The sequence below is a fragment of the Nannospalax galili genome, unplaced genomic scaffold (genome assembly GCF_000622305.1).
Source record: "Nannospalax galili isolate Female #2095 unplaced genomic scaffold, S.galili_v1.0 scaffold1501, whole genome shotgun sequence".
Taxonomy (NCBI): Eukaryota; Metazoa; Chordata; class Mammalia; order Rodentia; family Spalacidae; genus Nannospalax; species Nannospalax galili.
This window is the reverse complement of record NW_008343602.1, coordinates 195296-208500: the sequence shown is the minus strand read 5'-3', so window position 1 is coordinate 208500 and position 13205 is coordinate 195296. Positions and strand designations below refer to the sequence as shown.

Here is a 13205-nt window from a genome sequence, read left to right as displayed (position 1 = left end):
GCCCTTCAGGAAGCAAAAGTTTAAAATCGCTTTTGGAAACAAGCAAAACCAATCAAAAGAAAAACCGTTTTTCCAACTGTTCCTCCTGCCCGTGCCTCACCGAAAATGAGGCGTCCCGGCGGGTGAGAAGTTTTGGGGCGCATTGCTCTTCTCCCAGGCAGGCTTCTCAGATTTACTCTGACCAGCCCCAGGGGACGCTCCTCAGGAGGGAGGCCGCTAGGAGTACGGCTCCTGGGAGGAGCTGCAGCTTGTAGCCATTGGCTCTGGAGCAGGGGACCACGCGCCGAGCCCCGCCGAGCCCCGCGAGTCCCGCCGAGCCTCGCGGCGCGAGGGCTTCTGGGACTTGTGGTCCCCGCGAAGGCTCCCGACGGTGAGGCGTCCGGGGCTCTCCAATTGGCACGCTCTCATTCTCTCTCATGGCCTGCAGCTCGGGCGCCCGCCTTTCCCCGGCCGCCTGAGGGCGCCTTGCCCGCGCGCGAGCCCAAGGTAGGTGCGCTCAGACCGGCTCTCTCCTCGGCCGCTCTCCTTCCTTCAGACGCCACGTGCCTCGTGAGGTGGGCTGGGTTCCCCGCTCGCGCCCTTCGAGGTCTTCCGGGGTCCAGCCAGGCTTTGGCCTCTGTCTTTCCCTGGTTACGGAGACTGCATCTGGTTCCCCGGAAGGATCATCCGGGGAGCGGGAGGATTTCTTTGGTATGTTCTGAGCCCTCTGGCTTGGTCATCAATATGGTTTCCGTGGCTTCTTGGCGGAGAGGCCATTTTGGGGACTGTTACCCATTCATGGATCAGAGCTTCCATTGAGCAAGTGCCCTCGGGTGTGGACAGTGTTGAGGGTGCTAAAAGCGGGCACACTGGCCCTCTTCTCTCTAGGCTCTGACACGTTTAACAAACGCATCCTGTCTGACCTAAAGCCCCTCGGAAGCAGAGACGTAGATACATAAGAACCGTTTACCCTAAAGGGTGGAGTTCTTGTCTAAGAGCAAAGCAGTGTGGGATGTGGGAACGCGACAGAGACCTCACTGGGGATGGCACCTTAGGACTGAAGTGTACTCTGAGGCAAAGGGAGTGCGGGACATAGTATAGACGAAGTGGTTAATGCGGGTAAAGCTGTCTGTGGAAAAATCAGTTTTAGTGTCCAAAGTAGCAGAAAACAAGCCTGGAGAAGTAGTTGGATTGAGTTGGGTAAAGCTTTGAAGGAATTGCAGACATTATTTTGGATTTGAATTCCAAGAGGAACCATAGAAAACAAATCGGTACTTTTATATTAACAAAATTCACACATGAGAAGAACTCAGTAAGACCCCTCATCATCAGGGCCACAAAGACAGAAGGTGAGAATGAGTTGAAGGGAAACATGGGTAAAGTTTACATCCAGATCAATTTAATCAATAAAACCAGAGGTGAGTGTTTTTTAGAGTTGAGAGCTGCATGTGGTGGTACACACCTTTAATCCCAGCACTCAGGAGGCAGAGGCAGGTGGGTCTCTGTGAGATGGTGTCCAGACTGGTCTATGTAATGAGTTCCAGGTCAACTGGGGCTACAGGGAGACCATGTCTTAAAAAAACAAACAAAAAATCTAATAAAAAGTATACGTACATGACTTTATGTATCTATAAAATCTAGGAGCCACTGTGAATGGGAGAAAACATAGTATTTGCCTTTCTGAGATTGGCTTAATTCACTTAACATGATTATTTTCATTTGCATCAGTTTTCCAGCAAAAGACATGACTTCATTTTTCATGACTGGAAAATATGGTGTTGAGCACATACCACCTTTTCTTCTCCGTTCCTCTGCTGTGAACACTTGGTTGGTCCCATAATTTGGCTATTGTGAATAGTGCTGTAATAAACATTGATGTGCAAGCATCTCTGTGCTGTTTTGACTTGGAGTCACTTAAGTGAATACTCATGAGTGGTGTAGCGTAGCGAGGTCATATGGAAGATTGCTTTTTACTTTATTGAGAAACGTCGTACTAACTTTTGCAGTGGCTGGACTAGTTTATATTGCCATAGCAATGGATAAGGGTTCGCGTTGGTCCACATCCTCACTAGCATTTGCTGTTATTATTTTTTATGACTGCCTTTCTGACTTACGCAAAATAGAATTTCAATGTAGTTTTGATTTGCATTTCTCCGATGACTAGTGAGGTTCAATTTTTTTCATGTGTTTAGTGACTATTTGTAGTTCATCTTTTGAGAATTGTTGGTTCATGTACTAGCCCATTTTTTGATTGGGTGGTTTAGTCTCTTATTAATTTTTTGTATTTGTATTTTCTAGCTATCAATCCTATGTATACCTAGCAGAGACTTTTCTCTCCTTCTGTTTGCTGTTGCCTCAGTCTGTTTCTTTTGTTTCTTTCCAATTTCATGAAGTTCTTGTTATCTATTGTTGGCCTTATTTCCTGAGTGACTTGAGTCCTGTTAAATCCTTGCCTGTGCCTATATCTTTAAGTGCCTTTCCTACTTTTCCTCATAACAGTTTCAGAGTTTCAGGTCTGATGTTGATCTGTTTTTCTTTGCTATGGTGAGAGCAACCTGAGGATGCTATATGGAAGGTAGAAGTCAGTACAGAGGAGGACTGGTTGAGTTTACTCTGATTTTTCTCTTTCTGTGTTGGGGACGGAACCCAAGGCTTCAAGCATATTAGACAGTGCTCTAACACTGAGCTACAATGTCAGCCAGAGGAGGAGGTCCAAAGAACTACGAAGAGAGACGTAGTAGAGAAGATACAAAGATTTGATATGCAGTTGGTACATGTTCTTAGAACATTCTTAATGATTTATAAGGACAGAAAGACATTGGCTGTTATTTTTGAGGCGGTATCACAGAATACCCACAGTTTTCGCATGTGCCGTCTGAGTGGCTTGAGCTCTAGCTTGCTTTCCTATCTCTTGTTATGTCAAGTACCTAATGTTTTTTCATCACGTGTTCGACATAGAGACTTCTGCTCGCTGCAGGTGGATTGTGACCCGGTGGCGTTATCTTACTATGGAGGGACATAGATGTCAAAGAACTAATAAATAACAGACTATAAGGTGCATTTGTGATACTTGATATGAAAGAATGTGAAAAGTTAGGGGCATCTGCACCAGAAGGGATTGACATGGCCTGAGGGTATCAAGGATAATATATACTTAGATCATATCTAAAGGAGATCCCTGTTGTTACCAAGTCAACCATACCGCCAGTCTTACCTTACCATCAACTCCTTCCCCATTTTTTTTGTTCAGTGTTGGGCTCCCCTGCTGGTGGGTTGGGTAGAGTCAGAAATTTTAAAGAACCAAACCTCTGTAGGCATCTTTCTCAAGCCTGTTATTGCTGCCTTACGGAGACTAAATGTGTACTCAAGTGGCCATTTAATTTGATTCACGCTCCAGTGATTCCCATTAGGAGAAGAGCAAGGTTTTGGGAATGGTAAATCGATGATCAGCCACAGCCACCATGGACTTAGCCTCTTAGCATCCTTTGAAGGACCCTCAACAAGCACAGTGCCTGTCACTTCTTATTAGGAATTTCTGCCAACAGCTAATGAAAGCTAGTACTATTTTTTCTCTTTTAAATTTTAATGCTCTTTGGGTCAAGTGATTGGGGAATAAGCATCCACTCATGTATCTGCAGAGAGGCAGAATTACTGTTGCTGCCATGATTTGGCATTTGTGTAGCACTGAGTGTTGGCTATGTGATTTTACAATCAGTTTTGTTGTTCAGTTTAAAAAAATTGTCTAATTACCACCGCTCTCAAAATTTGTTTGGTGTGATTCATAAAAAGGACCTTTTCTTAAAAAGGGTTCTGTGATATGGAAGAAGTGATCAATTGAGATTAGATAAAATATAAGACAATAAAATAGAAGACACTTGAAGAAAGTAAGCTGTTCCCGGAAGATATTATCCATGTGATTCTTTCTTGTTACCTGCTTTAGCAGCAAAAGAACATACAAAAGAAGTAAAATTTACAACAGGATTTTTTTAAAGAACTGTATATGTCTTTTGACACACCATCCTTCTTTTTGTTAATGTATGATCGCTTTGCCAGCATGTTTGGAAGTACACACAGAGAGGCCAGAAGAGGGTGTCAGATCCCCTTGAACTGGAGTTATGGATGGTTGTTAGCTGTCTCATGGGTGCTGGAACTGAACCTGGGTCCTGGGCAAGAGCAGCCAGTGTTCCTAACTGGTGAAGCATCTCTCCAGCCCCTTGACGTACCATTCTTTATTGAAGAAGTAGATTTTATTTAGAGCAAAGATTGGCAAATTTTTAGTCCAGAGCCAGAGAACCAATATTTCAGGCTTTGAAGGCCACACTATGTTGCAGCCAGTCAGCTCTGAATTTCTAATGCAGAGGTAGTGGTACATAAGTTAATGGGTATGTCTGTTGTATTAAAGCATAGTTTATAGAGACACAACACCCTCTTTTGACCCATGGGCCATGGTTTGCCAACTTCTGACTTATAGCACCTCTGAGGTTTCCTAGTGAGTAGGTAATACTACAGATCAGATTGCTTGATAGCTAAACCCTACGTAAAGGCAGAGATGGACTGGTTTTATTGACTATTATAGCTTCATTTCTAGGACAAGGCCTGCCAGATAAGAGTAAATTAAGCTTATTGGTTGAGCAAAGTAATAACAAGCAAGGCTCTCTAATGGAAGATTAACTAATGTAGGCCAGGACATTCTGTATTTTATTTCAGGTTCTGTGAAAAGAACTCTGAAATACTACCATTTGGGGTACAGCAGATGCTGCCTTTGAGTACTCAGTTCAGAGAATAAATCCAAGAAGGAAAAGTGAAGGAAAAGAGCCAGTTCTATAAAATGATGATGAGGAAGTTTGTAAATCCCACCAGTAAAAACACAAATTGTGTTGTTAAGAATGCTGCCTAGAAAATGCATTTCAGCCTTTCTTCCAGTCTGGGGCTTCCAATGCCTGTTTTGTTCTCTGTGTTAGCAGCTGTGTGTGATAGAAATCTTCCTCTTGTCCCTCCAGATACTGCACCAGTTCGCTCCATCCTTCAGGTCCCTGCTCCCTCCGACCGTCCCGAGGTTGAGTTGTAGGTCCTCTTCTTTCTGAATTCTCCCAGTTCTCTGAATTGATCCTTCGTCTTGTGCCTTTAGGTCTTGGTCTACTGAAGGATTCTCTGTGCTCCTGCTGATTACCAGCTCCTGGGTCACTGTGTTACCCTCTTAGTTGTCTACACTTTTAGAAACTGTCTCTAATAACTGTATTCACATAACTCAGATTGGGGTACTATCAACTTTTTGCCTGGATCCTGGTGTTTGTAGCAATCTTAACATTTTTTCAGAGATACTGTTTTATGTCCCCAAGTGATGTAGGTTCATCTAAGTTGGTGACTGTAGCATCTGTTTCATATATATATATATATATGTTTGCTTATTTATTTTGATAGTGTTTTCTCTTTTATTTATTTATTTTTATGTGCACACATGTGCCATGGTGCAAGTGTGATGGTCAGAGGAAAACTTGTGGGAATTGGTTTTCTCCTTGTGCCATGGTGGGTTCTCAGGCTTGGTGGCAAGTGCCATTATTCTCTGAGCCATTTCACTGACTGCCAGCTTCTGTTTCTTACAGACTCGCAAGGAGAAAGTGGTCTTGAAAAGTGACTCATTTAACTTTTATGATCAGAGATTTTGGCCATTCTGCCATTTCTGTCATACTCTGTTGCACTTGAACATCTTCAGTAGAGAACTCACTGGTCCTTATGTTCTCACAGTCAGACACACTTGCCTGGTAGAATTTGCACATGCTCCTTCCATCCACAGTCTCTGTCCTGCTTTGAGCTTCAGGGAACAAGCCTAATTCACTTCTTTTTCTTTTGGTCCTCTGACAGCAGACTTGTAAACACGGGGTGCCTAGACAGACGTCACCTAGAAAATGAAGGTGAAAAGGAGCAACTCCCCCTCCTTTATGTCCCTAGGAAAGGTGGAGCGTGAATGCGTGTTCCTTTCCTCTCCTCACCCAGCTTAACTGTGCCCACACGTGTGAGCAGTAGTCTTTGTGAACACTTAAGTGTGTTCCTTCTGTTGTGGACTTAGCTATAATTGAAGATTTTAAATTGGATGGGAGGATAGAATACTTTACAAATTACAGTGTTTACTATTCAACTTCTTGCTTTTACTCAAAATATCAAAAGTATGCTATCTATCTTTTTATTAGTTTAGGGGATATGATAAACAGTCTACTAAATTTTATTTCAAATCTAAATCGTAAATATCATTGATTCCTATATTTATATACCTTGCTTGGTTTATTTATTTTTTCTAGATGAATTTTCTTTGTGGTCATTAATTAATTTTGTACTATGTCCATTACCATACCCTTTGTATCCTGGAGATGTATCAAAATATATTGATATGTACCACTTTCCTTTGGTTGATCATCAAACTGACTTTAAGGAAATGGGTTGAAACAGGTTCTTAAGTAAACCATTAAATTAAGTCAAATTTTATAATGAAAGTTCAATTTATTTTTGAACAGACCTCTCAGATATCTGTCATCTTCTCTAATTCTTCCTTCTGATTTATTCAGTGAGTTCATTCCTCATTGCATTTTTGATTAGATTGCCTTCACCATAGCAGAACTCTGAAAATAAATCCTCTTATATTGAACATGTCTTTAGCTAAGTTGGAATGAATAGAAAAATAAAAATAACCCCTTAGAAAATAATATGATTGTTGGTGAGAGAGATGTGGCATTCTTAATCTCTAGTTTAATTGCTAGAGAATATGTATCACAGACTGTTCTTGATTGTTTCTTTTCCTATATCTTCCTGCTGTTTACATGAATAACTGTCCCTTGCAAGATTAAAAACCAAACAAAATGTACTTATCAGTATTTTAACCTCCCTCCAAAATGAGCTTTACAATAGTTGGTTGTTTATACCTTTTCTTGTACTTTAGAATGATGACAGTGGCAGGATAAAGCTCCTTTCTTTCTCTTTTGAACTGTCTGTACATTTGTCCAAAGTTTATTGTTCATGCATTTGTTAATATTTAATTTACTTTCTTATGCACCTGCCTCTATTCCTCTTTTCACAACCCCCCATAGATTACAAGCCCAGAGGAGAGGGACATCTGGGTTTCTGGTGCCTAGTACAACCAATCCGTGTTCTGAATGTCTGTGGACAATATATGATTGTTATGACATTCTGCCTTTATTTAATAGGGCACAGAACATATAATGTAGTTCTTAAAAGGTTCCTGCTTCCTAAAAATGCATTTCTTTGATATTTGTATCCTAAATAATCCATTGTTATATACATAGCTTTTTTGGGGGGGAGGGTCTTTTTGAGACAAGGTCTCCCTGTAACCCCAGCTGGTCTGGAACTCACTATGTAGACCAGGCTGGTCTCAGACTCACAGAGATCTGCCTGCTTCTGCCTCTGCCTCCCAAGTGCTGGGATTAAAAGGGATAGCACTCAGGAGGCAGAGGCAGGCAGATCTCTGTGAGTTCAAGGCCAGCCTGGTCTACATAGTGAGTTCCAGGACAGCTGAGGCTACAGGGAGACCCTGTCTCAAAAAGACCGAAAAAAAAAAAAAAAAAAAAAAAAAAGTGATAGGTTACCATGTCCGGTCTGGCTTTGTCTTTGTGTACCTACTTTCTATCCTTTTATTTGATGATTATTCATAACTATTTCAACTATTTAACAAATGGATTTTTTAAAGTTACATTTATTTCTGATAAACTCTTTCTACTATCAGTTTCCTGATACTGAAATGTGTTATTCCAGATGGTTTGTGAATGCAGGTAAGTACACCATGATTGCTGATGTATGCCTCACAGATCCTGAGAACACATTTTATAATAGACCACTGTTAAAAAACACTAAATAAACAACCAGCCAGTTTCTTAGCCTTTGCCCAAAAGTTGGCTGCTGAATAAGATCACCAATCATAAGTTCTGATTGAGGCTACATGCTGGGACATAAAGGCTTCAATTATTAATCTTCTTACTTCCTTTTTACCACTTGTCGACAAAAAGCTAAGATTAAGTAAAGAATCAAGGAAACAACTTCAAAGGAAAGCTCAAGTTGTGTGAGTAAATATTTTGTCAGCATTATTTTGTGCCTTTTTTTTTTAACTTTCTTGTAATTTCAGTATGTGTTTCTGACTGAGGTCACATTTTGTCGACCTGATGTTGGAGTCGCATTAGAGCCTTCGTTCGTGTGCTCCGTCCAGTCTGGAACAAGGCCTGCTGTTTGACAGTTACCTCTCAGAGCTTCCAGTACTTTTGGTGCATGGTTTTGCCCTTTGGGCTCGGTTCTCCTTCCAGACCTCTTTGTTTTCTAGTGTCAGCAGCGTCACAGTTCCTTCCTGTTCAGCGGAACCTCTTCTTCAACAGTGCTCAGATTATTTAAGTCACCCCCTCTGAAGGCTAAGCTAGCTTCTAACGATCCTGTGTAGAAGTTCAGATTTTCCAGGTTCCCATTCAAGACCACATCTTCCCTACCTCATTCTACTTTATTGCCTAAAAAGGCTGAATAATTTAGCTCTGGATATCATGTATGCTCCCAGAATACTTAGGTCTTTATCTGCTGTCTGCTCTGCCCACTCCACTTGAAATATCGTTTTGCTCTGTTGCCTTTCTGAGTTCCACTCATCTCTGAGAACTTGAAGTCCCCTCCAGAGGGCCTCCCTTCTCGTCTTGGAAGCCTCCATTGGCCTCCTTCCCCGAAACCTTGATAACTGAATAGTCAGGCCCACATGAGACACAAGCCTCGGAGGCTGTAGGCCTGGGATTGCATCATGGCCTTCCAGTGGTCCCAAATGTATTGAGCATTGCTATCAACATTTGTTTTATGCTTTTTAGTGTTGATAGGGTTCACATTCCAAATAATTATTTTTTTCTACTTATCAACTTTATACTAGGAAGTATTTTGATTCCCGTTTAGTATATGAGCAAACAGACACACAGCTTTCCTAATCTCTGTCCATTGTCACACATCTAGTAAGTGGTAGAACTGGGAAATCTGCTTTCCATACCTGTTCTCCTAGTCTCTGTGCTGGTTATTCCTTTTCAATACACATTCAAAATTAGTTTTTGATGAAGATTTTTAGGTTTGATGACATGTATCTTTGTCTTCCCCTGTTGTGCTGGGCGGGGGGCAGGTCTTAAGAAAAACTGCCCTCATCAGTTCACATGTGTATATGTGAGTGTGCGTGCATGCACACCCATGCACACAGGCTGCTGTGGTGATAGGCAGAGAAGATCACCATGATAGGCTTAAGTTGGCCTCAGGCAGTATAGGGAGGCCTCATCCTATTCAGATTACCTTTATTTTCTATGTTAAAGTCTAAAAACTCATTATGGAGAACATGTTCAGAAAGGTGAATAAGGAAAACACAGTTCCATCACTTTTCCCATGGGAAGTTCCACTGTTTTGCGATACTTAATTCCATATCACAGAGTTATTAAATGAAGGGGCAAACAGGAAGTGAGGGAAGAGTGTCCAGTTTAGTCATTGAATGTCAACTGTCGTTGCCTTGCCGGGCAGGCTCATGGCATATCGCGGCTTTGCTGATGCCATTTCCATTGCTCATATGACCTAATCGTGCTTTCGTCTTCATGCTGATGCACTTTCCTGATTCTTCGTCCTCCTATTAAGTGCTATTTTCTGTGACCCATTACTTGACATTAATCACCCCTTTCTGTGAGTGGTTTCAGTTCTGTCTTAGTTTTGTTCATGCTATGTTGTGGTTTGAATGTGGTTTGAGTGTGTTCCTGGATGATTCCAGTGTTGTGAGCATAGTCACTGATGGGGTGGTGGGACCTTTAAAAAATGGGGCTTAGCAGGAAGTCCTTAGGTAACTGGGGAAGCTAGATTTGGAGGGCAGTATAAAATAGCTCTTAAGGAACCCTTGTATTCTTTTAAGAGGGAGTTTTAGAAGAGTTAGCCCTATACGTGAACATCTCTGGCTTCCAGTTTTGTGATGTGATTTCTTTTCACATGTGCCCCCATTTGCTGTTAAGCCATCTAGAGATAAACCATACCCAAACTGTATCAGCTGTAGGCCTTTATCATCATGATGCATGTTCAGCATAGCTTAATCTTTCCCACTGAGATAAGTGCTAGAACAGGAAGTGAATGTCTTTGATGAGCTTACTCACTAATAGAGAGAGACTCAAGTGGCTACTGGGCCTACCTGTGGTAAAAATGATCCCACAGTCCTGTGGAAATGCAGACAGAGAAGCAGTTATCTTTCAGAAACCCAGAGTGAGAAAGAGGGGAAGAAGATAAATCTAGAGGACTTCAGAAGAATGCAGTTAAACTGGGCAATGGACAAGGATCTGTCCATCAGACAGTGAGCATCATGGATCATGCTCAGAGTCATGGGTGTGTGGTTTGTTTGGGAACGACAACAGTCCTCCTTAGACTGTCATTGGGTGGTGGAGCAGAAGTGAAGTTAGAGGCTGGGCAGTGTTTTCAGCTGTCAACAGAAATCAGTTTCATGACTATAGATACATCGTAGGAATAATTTCAGAAAATGGTTTTTACTAGTTTCTCCAATTTTTCAATCGAAACTATTACTGAGAATTAACAGTGCAATAGCTTATGATCTTGGGTAGGATTAAGCAAAAAGTTCAAGGACGATGAACTGATTATGTTCATCACCAAATTGTAGGTTTGGCATGGGGTGTTACTGGAGAGGGGTTTTAGGAAACTGTCTTGAGAAAAATGAGCCTTAATATCAGGTTCAAGAAATGGGTGTGGGGGCTTCAGCAGGGAGAGGGGAGAGATCAGTTGCACTATTGAGATGCTTGGAGAGTGGTTTTGGAAAGTGGACTTAATACTGCTTTACTTTGTAAGGTAGATTTGTGATTTATAATCAGAGGGTACAGACTATGTAGAAGGAATTTCTAAGAGTCGATCCTTTGGTGATCAAGTTTTCAGTATTGTTCATGTTTGTGGAGTCTGGGCTAGGCTCCTAAAACTGTCTTTAATGACAGACTAGATCATTCTTTCTGATGACAAGCTCCTAAGAGCTCATGACAAATGCAACATAGATTGGAGTTACACTTTATTTTACTTAAAATATAGTAAAATAGCTCATCTGTGCCCCAAATGCTAATTTATAGTGTTGACTTGGCAGCCAATATAGAAAGATTAAAGACTTTGGTATAAAATTATATCTTTATTTCTTACTTTGTAGCTTTATGCAGGTTACATTTTATGCTTCTAATCGGGTATTGTTAAAACAGGGATGGATGATAGTTACATGTTCATGTCTTGATGGACATAAATCCATGTATCATTGTATTGTATAAATACTGTTGCTCAGAGTAGCCTGTCTTTTTCTTCCCGCCCTTCTTTTATAAATTTATTTTTGGTGTGCTTAGGATTGAACCATTGACTGCTGAAAACATGCCAAGTAAACACTGTGAGACTGAGCTACAGGTACCTCAGCTCTGAGATTTTCCTTTTTGCTTTTAAATTAGGCTATACCTTTCTAAACGCATTGAGCGCCACACTGCGGAAATAAACATCAAATGATGCATCTGTATTTCTTTCTAAAGAGCAAGCTTTCTCTCATTATGTAAGACCATTGTTAAATGTTTTTCCCTATGAATAATACATGTCAGTTTATCTAGAATGACAAAAAAGAAATAGCTAATTAAAATTGTTAACCATATTCCCCTCTCTAGAAGCATCGCCAGGCTTTCTATATTTGTTTCTCCTTCACTTTCTAGTATTAAAAAGATGTTCATAAAATACTTGCTCCTGAAAATAAGTATCTGAAATAATTTTTTAAATTAATTAATTCATTTAATTATTTTTAAAAATAATTTATTGAGAATTTCATACATACCTATAAGGTGTTTTCATCAAATCCACACCCACTCCCTCCCCTCCAACTCCTCCCATATCTCCCCATCACTTTTTTCTGATCACTTCATGTACTCTTTCTTCTTTGATTTATTTTTTTAATGGGGCTTTTTGCTACTCTAATATTCCCCCCTCTGAAGAGGTAACCCTAAAATCTCTTAAGGATTAGATAAAGCTCCCAAATACCTTCCACATACTTGGCCTTTGGAACAGAGTATGTTGCTAAGAGGCCCAAGGACATTGTGACTTTTAGCTGAGAAACTGGCTGCTTTTCTTTGGGGTGTTTTTACCCTAACTGCCTAGCCAATTCTTACCTTCTATTCTTATCACACCATCCTCTGAAGAGGTTACCCAACTGCCAGACAGGGAATAGGGATGCAGACCACTCTGGCTACTTCCATGCCGAAGAGGGACGCAGGGTAAGGCAATTGGAGTACCTCTTCCATGGGTCTATCTAAAAAGACTCCCAAATTGCATAACTCTTGTCTCTAAGGGGAAAAGAAAATTCTTGAATCATGAATAGGAGATGTGAAGGAGAAGTAAAGGCAAGAGTAATTAGCATTACAAGTTCTAGACAAGGAACTAGAAAAAAGTCAGAACAGGGAAATTTTCAAATATTCATGAGAGTTCATTGGAATTTCTTGATAAGGGCATTCAGAAGCATCCCCCTATTGGGTTCCTCCTCAGTTTTCTTTTGTCTGCCAAGGCTGGACTCAAGAGTGATGGACTCAGGATTTGTTTTCAGGCATTTTGATAGCTGTTGGAGTGGCTAGAATCAGTGTCAGTTCCCTCTCAAAGGCTTCTAGATAGGGGGAGAAAACAAATTCATCCATCATTTTAAAACAGTAGCATGTTGTCTCCCTTAGCACTGCAGACCAAGATTTGATATCTGAGCAGCACTTTCCGATTAGGAACAAAATCATCAATGAGAAATAATTGTCTAAATAACTTTTTATATGGACTTAAGCCTAATGTCTGGGAAGTGTAACTCCTTGAACTCTTAAAGAAATATACTGATCACTTTACTCTTTGGTTATACTTTCCTTTTGGGTGTTTAAGACCATACAGTTGACCCAAATAAATCAATTTATTTTTACACTTAAGGTCAATTGAGGATCTGTTCCTCAGGGGTCACATAGGCTTGGGAAGAGCCCCTGGCTCCTTTCTTTTACCAGTTCCATCTATGTGAAGATAAGTCAAAGGTCCTGCTCGACCATGTCTGGCTTTACTTGGAAGCATGGAGGAGATGCTTCCTCTAGGTTGACCCTCCTCTTTGTAGACTGAACAAAGAAAATGAGAATGTAAAAGATGTTAAAAGTATATGGGAATGGAGATATTTTCCAAAATAGAAAAAGCAAGAAAGCCTAAGA

General features: G+C 40.9%; 1 protein-coding gene across 1 annotated transcript in view; it reads left to right on the top strand.

Moving 5' to 3' along the window:
- Positions 1 to 536: 536 nt before the first annotated feature.
- Mei4 (meiotic double-stranded break formation protein 4) overlaps positions 537 to 13205 on the top strand; it is a gene marked incomplete at its 3' end in the record, with an annotated part of 159489 nt that continues 146820 nt past the window's right edge. The window contains exon 1 of the mRNA XM_008839937.2: positions 537 to 669. The remainder of the gene's footprint in view (positions 670 to 13205) is intronic.